Source organism: Triticum urartu, chromosome 3A (genome assembly GCF_056163025.1).
Source record: "Triticum urartu cultivar PI428250 chromosome 3A, HENAU_Tu73, whole genome shotgun sequence".
Lineage (NCBI taxonomy): Eukaryota > Viridiplantae > Streptophyta > Magnoliopsida > Poales > Poaceae > Triticum > Triticum urartu.
In genome coordinates this window covers 690,292,759-690,310,457 of record NC_141875.1, presented here as the reverse complement: position 1 = coordinate 690,310,457, position 17,699 = coordinate 690,292,759, and the positions used below count along the sequence as shown (strand labels likewise).

Here is a 17,699-nt window from a genome sequence, read left to right as displayed (position 1 = left end):
CGGTAATATCCGGACACTCTACTTGAGGTCCGAAGAATGACTTGTACATCTCCTCGTGCGTCAGGCCGAGGAAACTTTGAATGGCACGCGGTCCCTCTGGGTTGAACTCCCACAAGCGAAGGGGTCGGCGTTTGCAAGGCTGGACTTGACGAACCAGCATAACTTGTATTACCACAACCAAATTAAAATCTCCCTCGAAGAGATCTCGGATGCGGCTTTGCAGTATAGGCACGTCCTTGGCTGGACCCCAGCTCAGACCTCTGCTAATTCATGACATCAGTTGTGATGGTGGTGGGGGGGGGGCGAGTGGAAAGCGGGGCAGCCGCCCACTTGGCACTTCTGGGAGCCGTGATGTAAAACCACTCCTGTTGCCATAATTCGGACACCTCTGAAAAGGAACCTTTCGGCCATGGAGCTCCTGCCATCTTGATGCACCTCCACACGCTGCATGTTGCCCCTCGATCATCTTCAGCTTTACTTCAAAGGTCTTGAGCCACAGGCCGAAGTGAGGGGTAACGCGGAGGAAGGACTCACACACGACAATAAATGTCGAGATGTGGAGAAAGGAGTCCGGAGCTAGATCGTGGAAATCTAGCCTGTAATAGAACATCAAACCCCTGACGAAGGGATCCAGAGTGAGGCCTAGACCTCGGAGGAAGTGGGAGACGAACACGATGTTCTCGTTGGGTTCGAGAGTAGGGACAATCTGCCCTCGAGCAGGCAGCAGATGCGAAACCTCGGCGGTCAGGTATCTGGCCTCCCTCAACTTCTTAATGTCCTCTTCCGTAACGGAGGAGGGCATCCATCGGCCTTGAAGGCTGGATCCAGACATGATTGAAGATCCGGAGCACCTAACCTCGGCTTTGGGTGTTAGAACTCGAGGCGGGGGAAAGGTTCGATTGAGCACGAGAGGGAAAAAGCGAAAACCTTGTCCCTTTATAAAGAGGGTGAATATCAAGCGTCCTCTCCGTGGCCGTTTAGGACTTGCCTATAATTTAGGAGTCCTAGAGACGGCTGGGTTACCCACGCCCGCATTAATGAGAATCATGTAATTGGGGGAACACGATCTCCGCTTCGACAAGACATGTCAAGAAACCGCCTCGCGTTATGTGTGGAGCTGGTTAAAAGAAACGGTTTGAATAATCACCGGGCCATGACGTAACGTCATGCTGCCAAAACAAGCTAGCAAATTAGATCTGCGAAAATATTATTCTCTCTACGGTGAAATATGGAACTTATTTTGCAGGGTCGGACACTATCCTCGTATTCAAATTCTTCTGTGATGTATTCGGAGAAGGAACCCGCCTTGCAATGCCGAAGACAATACTGCGCACCGGACTCATCGTCATTGAAGTCTGGTTCAGGGGCTACTGAGGGAGTCCTGGATTAGGGGGTCTCTGGACAGCCGGACTATCTCCATTGACCGGACTGTTAGACTATGAAGATACAAGATTGAATACTTCGTCTCGTGTCCGGATGGGACTCTACTTGGCGTGGAAGGCAAGCTAGGCAATACGGATATGGATATCTCCTCCTTTGTAACCGACCTTGTGTAACCCTAATCCTCTCCGCTGTCTATATAAACCGAAGGGTTTTAGTCCGTAGGACAACAACCACAATATACAATCATACCATAGGCTAGCTTCTAGGGTTTAGTCTCTCTAATCTCATGGTAGATCTACTCTTATACTACCCATATCATCAATATCAATCAAGCAGGACGTAGGGTTTTACCTCCATCAAGAGGGCCCGAACCTGGTTAAAACATCATGTCCCCTGCCTCCTGTTACTATCCGGCCTAGAGACACATTTCGGGACCCCTTACCCGAGATCCGCTGGTTTTGACACCGACATGTATGTTTTCCTGTGGATCACGCTTGTTGTCCCAAGCAAGTTGATACCCCGAGAAGCCCATCTCCGGCAGTGCACACATGTCCAGGCAGTCCTTAAACTTTTCCATTTGATTGATGTTCCTTTCATTTCCCTCCAACTGCTCTGACTGACACAAGGCCTCATTGAAAGTATCCGCACAGATCGACTAATGAAAGACTATCTTGAGCTTTCAAATATCTAAGCGCATCCCAAGTTTTCTTACAGAGTTCAGTCTGGGTTTACCATAGATGACAACGAATCTAAAGGCCCCCCCCCCCCCCCCCCTTCAAATTAAAGTAATTGATGCATGAAGAAAATACTTCCATTAGTGTATGAGCATTCTTAGGCGTGAGTGAATCATCGTTTGCGTCTGTACTTGTTAGAGATATAATATTTGAGGGTTATAAATAAATGTGTATTGGAGATAAAATAGGTTTACACAACCTTGCCTTGTACTTCAAGCCTATCCCTCTCTCATGTACTCTATATAATCCCTCACGAGGGTCAGATCAATGCAACATCGAATACTCAGTCATCTCATATTTTTCACATGGTACCAGCGCGGTTAGTCTCACGACGCCGATCCTAGATTTCTCTATCACTTCCGCAGCGCGTCGCCTCCGGCGAGATTAATCTCCTCTTCCCGGAGGCACGGCACCCGATCTATCAAAAGATTTGTCAGTTCTTTAGATTAGTTTAGATCCAAATTTTAAAATTCCTATTCGATCAAAATTTTAAAATTCCTATTAGATCAAAATTTTCTTTAGCCACCAAATAAATCCCTCGACCCACAAAATCCGGTGAAACTCAGTGAATATTCGCAGCGCTATTGAGTACTCCATCAACTCTCGTTGGATCCGGCTGCCGATTCAGTGGCATCAATGACGGCAGCTCGCGGTGCTTGTGGTGGACACGTACTCATGGTTAAGGAGACGCTCATGTGGCGGCGAAGCACACGCACCACGCGGTGCGACCGTGATCAGAGGAGCAAGCCACTGTCGGTCCACGAGCAGGCGCATGCATAGGCGGGCACTGGAGCAGCCGGCCGATGCAATCGCTTGGCAGGCATGGCCCAGGCATCCTGGTGTAGCGGCGCCACGCGCCCACGCGGCCAAGCCCTCGACACCAATCGTGCCATCACCATCAACTTTGATCAAGCCTCCAAAGCCAACGGCCCTGACTCCCGAGCGTCGCCAGCGATGATCCGTTGTACTTGGCTTCCTCGACTACACCCGCGTATACGCGATACCCGGCGACGCCACGACATCCACGACAGTCAGCAGTCGTGAAAAGGTGCAAGTTGTCCGCACCGCAAAATCTTCTGTCCAGTTTCCGTCGCTGGTTTAGGCTAGCCATAGTGGGGTAACTTAGGTGGTGTTTGGTTCTTTGTTTTAGGACTTTTTTTAGTCCTAACTAAAAAGTCCCTAGTCCCTAAAAAATTCATCTTTGTTTGTTTTCATAGACTAAAAAGTCCCTAGTCCCTTCCTAGAGGCTATTAAATAACCATGTTGCCCTTAATATATAGAAAAATAACAATCAAACAACATCATGGGATGGCGGGCCAATGGGTGTATGGAGGGGCATTGTTGGAAAAGTCTCAAAAAGTCCCAAAAAGACTCTCCTTGAGAGTCTTCTTTATTTAGTCCCAAATACCTAGTTTAGTCCCTAAAAAGTCCCTTCCTTTGGTAAAAAAGTCTCTAAGAGGGACTTTTTCTAGTCCCTACACAAAAACTCCCTGGAAACAAACACCCCCTTAGATAGTAACTTAACACATCCCAAGACAATTTTGCTTATGTGGCAAGTATTTAATGAAGAGAGAGATACTTGAAGTAACATAATATGTTACTGTAACATAGCGCTTCCGGAGGCAAAATGAGTATATAAGGCAATAAATGAAACAAATTATGACACTACTACTAAGATACTTTACACTATGGGAGTAGTAACTTAGACTAGTGTCATGCATATGACACTAGTCTAAGTTACTCCCCACTATGACCAGCCTTACGCCGTTTAGGCACTATTTATTAATTAAGATTGAATGCTTGCTAGCTCGTACGTGCATACATCCAACACCCCATCTCGTCCCAGCTCCAAGGCTGGGAGGACCTCGCTGTTGCACTCTACTGTTACTCTTTTCTGCTCCTTCCCTTACCTTCTTGCCTTTGACTCAACATGTCGCTCTTGCCGTGCTGCATTCTCCTCTTACTCGTCTAAATCCAACTTCTCCATATGCCCACCTCTCCTAGAGAGAAAATAGGGCTTCAGTCCCGGTTTCAGAGGGGCTCGTGGACTAAGCATCTGGGACTAAAGGTCCTTACTTTTAGTCCCGGTTCAATTACGAACCGGGACTAAAGGCATCCACGTGGCCGTTGTCTGAACCAGGACCTTTTAGTTCCGGTTGGTAACACCAACCAGGACTAAATCTAATTTATTGATTTTTTTTATTTTTTGATTTGTTTTTAAGTTTTATTCTAATTTTCAAATTTTCAAATTATTTGACAATTCAATTTCTAATCACCCCTCCTCACCGCTCCAACGTGGAGCACTCATTTTAAATCGTCTAACTTCTCGGCCGGTCACCCATCCTCTCACTATCCTAGTCTGAGCACGCTTAACTTCCTAGTTCTATCGCCCTACTTTTCAAGTCTGCACTTGTTGTTTTCCTGACAGTAGTAAGCTATCAATCCTATTAACCCTTAGAGCACCGAGTCACATGATTTAATTTTTTGAATTCCAAACAATTATAAACAAAATAAGTAATAATAATGTTGAATTTCAATGAAAATAAAATAAGTAATAATATTATTTTATTCAGTTTTCTGCCATTTATTCATTTAATATGGCATAATTAATATGTTTAAATTTGTAAATCGCAATTCATCAAATAATATATCCATTATTATCAGAAAAATGTGAGGAATCCAAATATGACAATCTTATTATTATCAGAAGTTTGACCACTGTTTGACCACTACTTGAGCAAAAATTCGAAAAAACTTAAATTGAGTATAACTTTTTTTCCTTTCGGAATTTGAGGATTCTAATGCAATACGGCCTACGGCTGTTGAAATCGAGACCGACTTCTCATGCTGAACATTTTGATATACTAAAGCCTCAACCCCTTTAGTCCCGGTTGATGTCTCCAACCGGGACTAAAGGTCTAATCTGTAGTCTCGGTTGGAGACACGAACCAGGACAAAAGGGTACCGGTCCCTCTAGTCCCAGTTGGTGTCTCCAACCGGGACTAAAGGTCCCATTTGAACCGGGACCGATGCCCGACCGGCGCCCTAGCCGCTCAAACTAGGACTAATGCTCACATTAGTCCCGGTTCGCAATGCAACCGGGACTAATGTGTAGATCGAGTTTGGACCAAAGCCCTGTTTTCTACTAGTGAGAGAGAGAGGATGGACGAAATGTCGTGTCCATGAAAAACAAATCGCGCGGGCGTCACAGGAGGTAAACCAGCTGCCACCCCGGGGATCCCCCACCTCCTCTCTCTCCTCCATCGCTGCCGCCAGCGGGTGCGGTCGGGCAAAGCCCAGTCGGCGCTGGTGGTTGCGGGTTGATTTTATCTCCTCGCGCGGGGCCGCCTGCGTGGGCCAAGGCAGATGGGTGTACGATCAAAAGTATGTCTAGAGGGGGGGGGGTGATTAGATTAGATGACAAGATAATAACCTAGCCTTTTCCCAATTTCAGTTTTAGGCAGATTTTGCAATTCTAGCAAGTCAAGCAACACCCTACACATGCAATTCTAGAGCATATGCAGCGGAAAGTAAAATATTGCACATGTAGTAAAGAGAGGTGGGGAAGAGCAAACGCAATTTGGAGACACGCTGATTTTTCCCGTGGTTCCGATAGGTGGCGCTATCGTACATCCACGTTAATGGAGACTTCAGCCCACGAAGGGTAATGGCAGCGAGAGTCCATGAAGGGCTCACCCACGAACGGTCCACGATGAAGCAACCTTGTCTATTACACCATGGCCTACGCCCACGGAGGGCTAGCCTTACTCGGGGTAGATCTTCATGAAGTAGGCGCTCTCCTTGCCCTTACAAACTTCTTGGTTCAACTCCACATCTTGACGGAGGCTCCCAAGCGACACCTAACCAGTCTAGGAGGCACCGCCCTCCAAAAGGTAATAGATGTTGTTGTTGATGATGAACTCCTTGCTCTTGTGCTTCAAATGATAATCTCCCCAACACTCAACTCTCCTCACTGATTTGACTATGGTGGAAGAAAGATTTGAGTGGAAAGCAACTTGGGAAGGCTAGAGATCAAGATTCATATGGTGGGAGTGGAGCAAATTGATCTCAACACAAGGGTAGGTGGTTCTCTTCTCAGATTTGAGTGGTGGAAGTGGTGGTTCTATCTGAGGGCTCTCTCCACGAATGAAGAGGGGTTGGAGGGTATAAATAGCCTCCACATGAAATCCAACCGTTACACACATCAGAACAAACTCGGACAGACCGAAGTTAGAAAATCGGTGAGACCGACCTGTTCAAATATATGAACGTTAGAAGTCTCGGTGGGACCGAGATGAGAATTCCGGTGAGACCGATCTTACTAAATACTAGGGTTTTCAAATCTCGGTGCGATCGACTATGCAAACTCGGATATTCCGATTTTACACAGAAGGAGGTCAGAGGCTTGGCAACACCGTCTCGGTATGACCCAGAGTAAAAGTTGGATGACCGAACTGCCGGGACAAGGGAGATCCACAACCCGGCGTTGTCGGAACTGCTTCAGATGCTGCGTGGCTTTGGGTACCTTGCCGACGATGTGCTAGACGAGCTTGACTACTTCCACATCTAGGACGAGCTTGGTGGCACCTTTGAGACCATCGACGATCTCGGGTGCGGCCGCAATCTCATCCGCGACGCACGCCATGCAGCATGTTTCGCCACCAGGAAGCTCTCATGCGCCCCGTGTTATGCCTGTGCCGCCGCCAGGCAGCTCTTGTGTGCCTCGTGCCAGTCTACTTCTCATGGGTCCGACGAGGAGTCCCACGAGGATTGTGATGTGTCCTATAAGAGTGTGCGCCACCTCGCCTCCCGTGCTCGTACCACCGCCCATGCCTTTGGTAAACAATTCCTCTGCTCTTCTTTTCTACCTGTTCATCAAGATGATGATAGTAAGCATGCCCCTAGAGAACCAAAGTTGAAATTTGATAGGGTAGATGTCTCTACAAGAATGAAATATATCGCAGATGAACTCAAGCCCCTATGTGCTAAGGTCTCCAACATTCTTGACTTGGAATTGTCGGGCTCTGTCATTGCCGAGCTACGGTTACTGGGTTCTAACCGTGGCATTAGTAGTGTTATCTCTACAAGTAGACCCATAACCACCTCACAAGCTTTAGAGTCTACATGGTATGGGAGGGACTCCCAGAAGAACACCATTGTCGAGCATATTACAAAGGGTGAACACATTCATAGAGATCTCGCTGTCATTCCTATTGTTGGTTCTGGGGGCATAGGAAAGACAACTCTCGCTCAACACATATACAACATCAAAGAAGTGCAAGGTCATTTCGAAATAAGACGTTGGGTATGTGTATCTATCGACTTTAGTGTGTATAGGTTGACAAAAGAGATTGTGCGCTCCATCCCTAAAGCACAAGGTGAACAAAACGATAGAGCGGATAATGAGGTAGAAAACTTGGACCAACTTCAGAACTTAATTGAAAAAAGGCTGAAAAATAGAAGATTTTTACTTGTTTTGGATGATATATGGAAATATGGTAATGAAGATGAGTGGAAAAGATTCCTGGTTCCCTTTAAAAAAACAGCAAGGAAATGGTGATACAATTCTAGTCACAACCCGATTCCTTGAAGTAGCTACAATGGCTAGGAGAGGAGATAAACTCTTGGAACTAGAAGGTTTGGAGTGCGGAGAATATTAGAACCTTTTTCTAGCATCTGTGTGTGATAAAATTGATCATGATATGGACTTAACAAAAATCGGGGAAGAGATTGTGAAAAAATTGAAGGGTTCTCCCCTTGCAGCAAAAACCGTGGGTAGATTGTTGAGAAAAAAGATTAACTGTAGATCATTGGACAAAAGTTCTTAAAAGTAAAGAATGGGAATCACAGACCAGTGATGATGATATCATGCCCGCGCTGAAGCTTAGCTATGACTACCTCCCTTTTCACCTGCAACAATGCTTTTCCTCTTGTGCATTATTTCCAGAAGATTACAAGTTTGACTGTGAGGAGCTAATTCACTTCTGGATAGGACTTGGCATTCTATGCCCAGATAATAGAATCAAAAGAACTGAAGATATAGGGCGTAACAACTTGAATGACTTGGTTAATTATGGATTTTTAAAAAATGAAAGAGGTGATTCAGGTACACACTATGTTATGCATGATCTGCTACATGATTTAGCATTGAAGGTTTCCTCACAAGAATGCCTACATATAGCTTTTTCTAGCCCAAGAGATGTAGAAATTGCACCATCTGTCTATCATTTGTCCATTAGTGTTAGTTATTCAGCCGATAGTAAGAATGGAGTTGTTCAAGAAAAATTTAGGAGCGATTTGGGTAAAATAGGGGATGTATTGAATTTTGAGAACCTGCGCACTTTGATGTTGTTTGGTAAATATGATGCAAGCTTTGTTCGTATATTTGGTGATTTATTCAAAGATGCAAAACCGTTGCGTGTTGTATATTTGTCAACAATGTACTACCCTGTGAAGTCTCTATTGTACAACATCTCAAAACTTGTCCATCTTCGCTACCTACGGGTTGCGTCAAAGCGTGGCACTCGAGAACATTTACCAAGGAGTATATCAAGATTTTATCAGTTAAGGGTGCTAGACATAAGTGGCTGGCAGGGTCCTCATAGTTCGCCCGGGGATATTGCAAACCTTGTAAAATTGCGCCATTACCTTGTCCCACCTTGCGAATACGATTCGAATATCTGTAAATTACATTCGAATATTTGTAATGTGGGAAAACTACATAACTTACAAGAACTACAGAGTTTTGAAGTTCGAAGAGAAACTAGTGGCTTTGAACTAAGGGAGCTGGGGAAACTAGAAGAGCTAGGAGGATCACTTGGCATTTATAATCTTGAGAATGCATTAGCAAATGAGGCACGTGAGGCAAAACTTTTAAACAAAAGCCGCTTGCAGAAATTAACACTCAGTTGGAAATCTAATAATTTGCCTGACGCACAAGGTCATTTGCTTGAGAACCTACGGCCCCATAGCAATCTTCATGAGCTATGCATTGATGGTCATGGAGGCCCTAGTTGCCCTACATGGCTGGGTACAAATCTGTCCACCAAAGGTCTGGAGGCTCTCCGCCTGGACAGTCTAGCTTGGGAACAGCTTCCACCCCTTGGAGAGCTATATCTGAATCGTGAGTCTGGAGAAGAGTATTTGGGTTGCATCACAGGCGGCACATGCTTTCGTAACTTGAACAGGCTAGAACTCATTGGCTTGCCAAGATTTAGTAGATGGGCAGCAAATGAAGTTTGCCCTTGGTACTTCTCACTTATAGAAGTACTCGTTCTGAAGGGTCGCCCTGAACTAACTGAGTTACCGTTTTCATCTTATATCTGCTGCCCACCGGAAAGAGATTTGAATGTGACCTGGTTTCCTAGGCTAGAAACAATTGAAATTGAGGATTTCCCAAAACTCTTGTCTCTGCCTCCTATTCCTTATAGTCCCATTTTGTGCTCTGTTAGACTGCGACTTGCAGGAAGAGGTCTGAAGTATTTACATTACTCACACGAATCAAGCTGTTTGAGAATAAAAGGAAGTGATGCTCTGCATAGCCTTGATGAGACAGTCTTGGTGTTCCATAATTTAACCCAACTACAACGCTTGATTATTGAAAATTTCCCACCTCTGGCTGAGAAACACCTTCAAATGCTAACCTCGTTGAAGACCCTCCAAATAGAAGATTCAAACATTACACCCCAGCTGTCAGCAAGAAGTGACACCATTATGTGGCAGCTTCCAGTTAACAGATTAGCGATAGCCAATGGTTGGAGTGGCGGCTGGAAGGAACTGACACGTCTACTGACTCATCTCCCTGTGCTCTCACGCTTGTTTATATTTGGATGTGAGAAGATAACAGGGTTGGGCGTGCAGCAACAAACAGCAACATCTTCAGCTGTTAAACTGCAGCAGGATACATATGGAACAGCAAATCAACAACAACAACAACAACAACAACAACAACAACAACAACAACAACAACAACAACAAGAAGAAGAAGAAGAAGAAGAAGAAGAAGAAGAAGGTGACGACGGGCTGCTGCTCTTACCGGCCCATCTCTCCTACTCTCTCCAGGAGTTGACCATCGGCGGTTGTCCAGAGCTTGTCCTGAGCCGCGGGACAGGAGGAGGAGGTCTGCAATCCATTGGCTCTCTCAAGGAAATAGAAATATACGGTTGCCCCAAGTTCATGTCTGGCTACAAGGCCTCCTCGGATCTCTTTTACTGTTGCCCTTTCCCGTCCTCCCTGCAGCGCCTTCAACTTGGAGGTCATATGGAGGGCATGGACACGCTGGCTCCCCTCTTGAACCTCACCTCTCTCGAGAGCTTACACATTTGGGGTTTGGCGGATGATTTTAGGTGCGACCGCCTGTTGCCTCTTCTTACTCAAGGTCAGCTAACCGCATTAAGTGTCAGTGGCAGCCCAAAATTCTTTGCTGGCACTAAGGGTCCCGCTCCCGCACTGGTACAGGCATCCAAACTGCAGCAACTCAAGACGAACGACATCACTGGAGTCCTTGCTGCACCCATCTGCCACCTCCTGTCTTCCTCTCTCACCAAATTATACTTTTATGATGACAAAGGAGAGGTGGAGTGCTTGAGCAAGGAGCAAGAGGAGGCTCTTTCTCTCCTCACGTCCCTCCAGGAGCTCCAATTTGAGTGCTGCACCAAGCTGCGGTGCCTCCCAGCAGGGCTGCACAAGCTCACCAACCTGGAGACATTGGAGATCCGTGACTGTCCAGCCATGAGGTCGCTACCCAAGAATGGCCTCCCCACCTCGCTGCAAGAGTTAAAGATCCATTCATGCACCAAGTTACGGTGCCTCCCAGCAGATCTAAACAAGCTCACCAACCTCAAGAGATTAAAGATCCGTAGCTGTCCAGCCATGAGGTCGCTGCCAAAGAATGGCCTCCCCACCTCGCTGAAAGAGTTGGATGTCCGGTTGCGAAAATGAGAAGCTAACACAGCGGTCGATGCAGAAGGTTAATTAATAGGGAGCATCCCATTAATCGTACTATATAAGTATAGGACTGTGCTAACGACCAGTCGACTAGTCGTTAGCGACAGATCCGGACAATTCCACTCTCGATGTGGGAATCGATCCACTGCATCTTCTTTTTTCTTCTAGCGCAATAAAAAGAATTGGTAGAAGTGGGGAATCGAACCCACCACCTCTTGGTAGTCCGCAGTAGTTCACAACCACCCGGTCTAGATTGAGCCAGAGGTCGCTGCCAAAGAATGGCCTCCCCACCTCGCTGAAAGAGTTGGATGTCCGGTTGCGAAAATGAGAAGCTAACACAGCGGTTGATACAGAAGGTTAATTAATAGGGAGCATCCCATTAATCGTACTATATAAGTATAGGACTGTGCTAACGACCAGTCGACTAGTCGTTAGCGACAGATCCGGACAATTCCACTCTCGATGTGAGAATCGATCCACTGCATCTTCTTTTTTCTTCTAGCGCAATAAAAAGAATTGGCAGAAGTGGGGAATCGAACCCACCACCTCTTGGTAGTCTGTAGTAGTTCACAACCACCCGATCTAGATTGAGCCAGAGGTCGCTGCCAAAGAATGGCCTCCCCACCTCGCTGAAAGAGTTGGATGTCCGGTTGCGAAAATGAGAAGCTAACACAGCGGTCGATACAGAAGGTTAATTAATAGGGAGCACCCCATTAATCGTACTATATAAGTATAGGACTGTGCTAACGACCAGTCGACTAGTGTCTGCAATAGTTCACAACCACCCGGTCTAGATTGAGCCAGTGATTATATTAAGGTTAGATAGTATTTGTACTTCTACTTAGCGTGACCTGGAAACGAATATTTTTTCTTTCTTTCCTTTTATATTTTTATCCTATATAGATGGCCCGGCTGCTCTGTTAATATTTACAACATCATGGTAATTTTAACGTAGTAAAAATTGTTGACATATCATGATAACTTCGTTGTAAAAAGCATGCCAGGGTACAAAAGTTTTTTTTTGCGAGGGTACAAAAGTTATCAACCATTTGGTACGTAACTTATCATGCTTTTTATACATAAGTTATCGGGGAATATTTTAAATATTTTTTCTTGGGTCAAAGATACGGCTGGATGTTGTACAAAATTATTATACTTTGCAGTCTGTAAAAATCATGATATTTACACAAAAGTTACCAAGAGATGTTTTTAAAAACTTTTTTCTAGGTCAACATTATCGTGGTGTTTGTACATAAGTTATCATGATAGCGGTACATAAATTATCATACTATTTACATAGTAATTATTGGGGTATGTTTCAAGCACCCCTCACGTTGAAATATTACCGTCATATTTGTATCTAAATTATCAGGGCTGCAGCGCATAAATTATCATGTCATTTACACAACAATTATCGGAGTAATGTTTTCCAAATAGAAAATTTCAAAGTCAAAGTTATCAGCTATGTTGTGTGTATATTATCATGTTATTTGCACAGAAATTACCGGTGTATTATTTCCAGCAACTTTTATCCTAGGGTTAAAGGAGTTACCACGGTGTTCTTATGTGGGTTATCAGCTCTATTGTGTGTATACTATCATCCTATTTACACAGAATTTATCAGGGGTTGTTTTTCAATATTTTTTCTCGGGTCAAATGGTTATCAGACTGTTTGTACGTGAGTTATCAACTTTGCTGTGTCTATATTATCATGTTATTTACATACAAGTTACCGTACTAGATTATTTAACATTTTTTCGGGTCAAAATTACCAATGGTATTTGTATGTAAATTATCAGATCTACAATGCATAATCATGCTATTTACGTATAAGTTATCACGGTCTTTGCATCATAATTTACTAGGTCCGCATGCGTCAAATACCATGCTATTTACACACAAGTTTCCGGTTTTGTCGGCTGAGAAACGGATCGAGTTGTTTTTCCTTTCCACTCATTTAATAAGGTATAAAAAACATGTAATCTGCATAGAAAACAAGAAGGGAGAGTTAGCTCAGTTGGTAGCGTGCTATGGCCTCAACCAACAGGTTTCTAGAGGTTCGATTCTTGCTAGCGCCCTGCTTTTCTTTTTCACGTGCGAGACTGAAAAAAAACATATCAAGCGATTGTTGCGCGGGAGACTGGAAAAAAAATTGTATCGAGCGGCTGTTGCGTACGTCCCTGTTGCAAACCACCAGCCGACTGGTGGTTAGATTTCTCGATAAGTATATATAGACTAATCCAAAGTACGTACAAGCCCCCCCTTTTCGAAAATAAAAATAAAATAAACCTTTTAATCTTATTAACTGCATGTCATTCCATCTACTGCACAGGGCTTCTTGGGAGTTTGTTGTACATTCTTCTTGCCTTGTAGCTAAGACTCTCTCCATCCATGCACAGTTTTGCACACGACAGGGTCTCCTGCGTGGTACATAAATCTGGTAAGTATGTCCACAAAGAAATATTTGGGAAAATGGAATTACAGAGTTTCTTTCTTCACCTCCTGGATGATTTTTCTACAGGTTTGTATGCTTGTACCCGTGGCCTTCTACATATATCTACTTTGCATTTACACTTCCGTCATGACTTCTCAAGACTCAGTGCTCTACAGCTCTAGTTGTCAGGCTCGCATTCCAATTGCTGCCCATGTTACGGGAAGGTTCGCATTCCAATTGCTCCCCATGTTACTGCAAGATTCCTGAATTGACATTAATTTTGAGATGCTATGACACTGCATGGTTTTAAGATTTCACATCTCATTTTTCATTTATCTTTTCAAATCTTGCCGTTTTAACTTTGCAGAAAATGCCATGCAGTATTGGGTATACTTTTTCCAGCAGATGTGGATGCTAGTCTTTTTCCACCTTACCGCTTAGTAAGTAACCTTCCATTTATGATCCATTTTGAGCTACAAGTTCCATATTTCTTCCTTTCCCGTTTTGATACATATATATTTAGGAATTACCATTGTTAACTTTGGCATCCCCTTTCGCGGTCCAGGAAACATTGTCAGAAAATGTGTGTTGTTCCCAGTCCAAGGCAAGAGTATCTCAACTTCTCAAGACTTCAGATTATCGGCATTATGACCACCCAAGGTTATTTTACAAATATGTTTTGAGTTTTTCTTACACAAAGTAGTGCAATTCTTCTTCTCTATCAGCAAGCTCTCAATCAGAAGTCATTTTCTGCTTTGGAATTCCTGCCAAAGAAATATATGTTACGGAGTAAATTCATTTTCTGATTTGTTAATTGGTCCTAGCATAATATATTCTCAGGCTTTGTTCATGGTTATCTAGCACTTCATAAATTCAAAACTGTGTTATTCACTGCACGCGAAGCAATGGAAGTTATGAACTAGTCTTCAACAGATCTCAAGTTATTCTCAGGCTTTGTTCAAGGTAAGCTTTCTGCAAAGGTTGGCTCATGATTTTTCTTTGTATGCTTTCTGTCAGTAATATTGGCCTTTGGCTTATTTGCAGTCAATTTTGCCATTTGTCTTGAACCAGAAATTCTCAGAGCTGCATTGTCACTGGGTGATTGGCCTTGGGTGCTTGTATAACCTAGATACTTGACAAAGAATAAATAAAAAAGGGTCCATTCCAAACAAACAAAATTTTGTGCTTCAGTCTGTCCTAAGGTAATCGCTTGTTCCTATCTTGTTGATTTTAAACCAAACGATCTGATTTGGGCGTAAAAATAAAATTTAATACTAGTTCCTGGAGTCAGATCTGGGTGTCATGTACAAAATGCAAATTATTAGATCATCGGAAGTCCTCATACTAAAACGTAAACTATGTTGTACCAATGCAGGTTAGGAAATAGTTGAGGACCAGAATGCAGAGTTAACGGTATTCAATTTTATCGCTTTATTAAAATGCTAGCTTACCTTGGATCATGCGCATAATTTATTTGGTCACATTCTAGCCCCAGTTCCATATTTTCCTGAATGCCACCTCATCAAAATCCCAAGAGTTGAGTGCAATAAGTTGGGTGTCACTTTGATTAGTCTAGATTATTATTTTGTCCCACCAGAGCCATACACGATGAAAACTGAACCACCGTTTGTGCAATCTAAATATTTGGCGAGCTTTGTTAAATATGTATCCGTCTAGTTAGAAGCTCTTGAAAGCCAGTCATTCTCTTTCTTTCCTTCGATTGCTACCCTCTTGACACTTTTCAGTGCAATCTTGCATACTTGGTTGGTGTATCCATCGACCTTCATCCATTTGTGTATCATGTTCAACATTCTTCTCCAATAAAATCCCAATGTGAGCGTTCATTCTATGGCAATCATCATACACTGATTTACTTCCCGCAGTCCGTAGAAAAGAGAGCCCTCCATATAGTCGAAAGCTATTGACAGCAAGCCATTTCCTTTGTATATTTTCATTGTTTACCTCTTTGAGACTGTTGCAATTCGTACATTGTGATATTGCGTACTCCATCAGTGTATTCGCTCACCTTGTATAAGCCACTTCTTCTGGTTGTGTGTCATTTTTAACCTATTATGTAGAGTTTGCATACTGCCCACAATCCATCTAGTCGGTAAGACTTAAGAATTTTTTATTAAAAATAGGAAAAAAGAGTGTTGGCAATCTAGAGCCAAAAGAGAAAAAAAAGGAAAAAAGAGTGTGCTCGCAATGAAGAGGCAAAAGAAACAGAAAAAGGAGTGCTGACAATCAAAATTTAAGAGGCTCTGATTTTTTTAGTGTGAGGAGTCAATTAGCGCATACTTCGTATCCTTGTGCAATCATCAGCTGCTGCCGGGTATCGATATCCGATAATGGTGATATCACTTTTTCTGGAGATCACCTTCTGCCGCTCAGATCATTCTTTTCCCTTTTGACATATCACCCCCCCCCCCCCCCCCCCTCTCTCCCTGTGACTGGAATGACAAGGCTTCATTGTATTTGTTTCGGATACTTAATTAACTTTGCAATAACTGAAATTCAGGTTTGCTTACACCATTTTCCCCACCAAACCACACATCTACATATTTTAGTGCCAGGGAGATCTTATCTTGGCCAACGGCCGGTGAGCAGCCACATATATACGTGTGATTGAGAGAGGTTCTAGATCTTGACAAGTAACTCCACACTAAAAGCACACTCTTGGGACAACTTTTAGCACTCATGCTTATTAAAGGAGATCAAAACTGGGCAGCAACCTTTGGTTTTCCTTGTTCATGGTGCCAAAGTCGAGCAACCTAGTGGCTTATTGTTAAACAACTTGAATGTTGCACGGCTGTGAGGGCATTAGGATGCGATCATGTAAATGTGTGCATTATCTGTTGTAAGCTTGCAGGTTTATGAACAAAGATCAAGAGCAATAAGGACCCTTCTCCATATGATGTTCGTCTGCTCCGTTCCGTCGAATCAATCGCATCTTATGTCAGAACAGAGGAAGCCACGCAACCAAGTTTCCAGAATCCTGAGACTCATATTGATGAGAAATCCTCTTCCACCACTAGTTAACAACATGTTAAACCTAGGGGTTTCATTTTGTTGGCCTAGTTTCGAGTCAGCAGCAGGCGGTGTAAGTTGTAGTCCGTTGCTTTGAGTGGTGTGATCTTGTGTCGATTGGAGATCCATCAAACTATTTGTAATCTTTTACTGTTCACTTTCTTTACAAAGATTGCTATGTGTCTTCATCTTTCCACTGGTGGTCCGCATAGACGGAGAAGATAAATGATCATTGATGAAAGGTGCTAACGCACTGTCTTCTTTTGACTATTTAGTGTAGGGCAACAGCCCTACCTAACGCACTGTTATTATTTTTCACCCTTGTGATGAGACAAAAGGCTGACCAAGAAACACCAAGTGCCGCAGCGGGACAACTCGGCTCTCGTCAATAATAATTCCATTTCTATAAATCAGACTAGACAAATCCAAGGTAATCTCGTCAAGTATAATTCCATTTCTATAAATCAGACTAGACAAATCCAAGGTAATCAGACTAGACAAATCCAAGTGCCGCAGCGGGACAACTCGGCTCTCGTCAATAATAATTCCATTTCTATAAATCAAACGCACTATAATGGCGTGCGGTAATCACGGAGCCCTCACCGAGGCGACACCGAGGCGACCGGAGATCGGATTCGGTGTGCCAAAGATCCCCCCGACGAATCAGGAGCGGAAGCGCGGCAACAAGATCGGATCGGAGCTGAGAATAGGAGGAGATCTCCTGGGACTGAGAGACTCATGGATCAAAACAAGGGAAGCGATTCAGAGATATGCGACGGAAAGGAAGAAGAGCAAAAGAGATCGAGTAGGGCCATGGGAGGAGGAAATGGATCAGCGCATGTCAAGGATCAGAGGAAGAATGAAAGAGATGAGAGAGGATCTGCTCAACAGTCCAAAGGAGGTAAATCAAGTAGGAAAAGAAGGGAATTACAAGGAGATACAACTAGCGGATCCACTTGACGACAGAGGAGGATCAGGGCCAGAAGGGGAGGATCAGATCCTTCCAAAAACTCATGGAAAATCACCTTTTGGCAGAGGGATGGATGGGGATATAAATATCCAAAGGAAGCGAGAGGGTAACCCACAGAAACATCCTCAATTCACACCGAACAGAAGCAGTGCGGCCATGGAGAACCAGAACACCGGCAAGAAGGTGATGGAGGTTGAAGGAGATG

General features: G+C 43.9%; 1 pseudogene; it reads left to right on the top strand.

Moving 5' to 3' along the window:
• Positions 1-5,758: 5,758 nt before the first annotated feature.
• LOC125527802 (putative disease resistance RPP13-like protein 1) lies at positions 5,759-11,057 on the top strand (annotated as a pseudogene).
• The last annotated feature ends 6,642 nt before the right edge of the window (positions 11,058-17,699 follow it).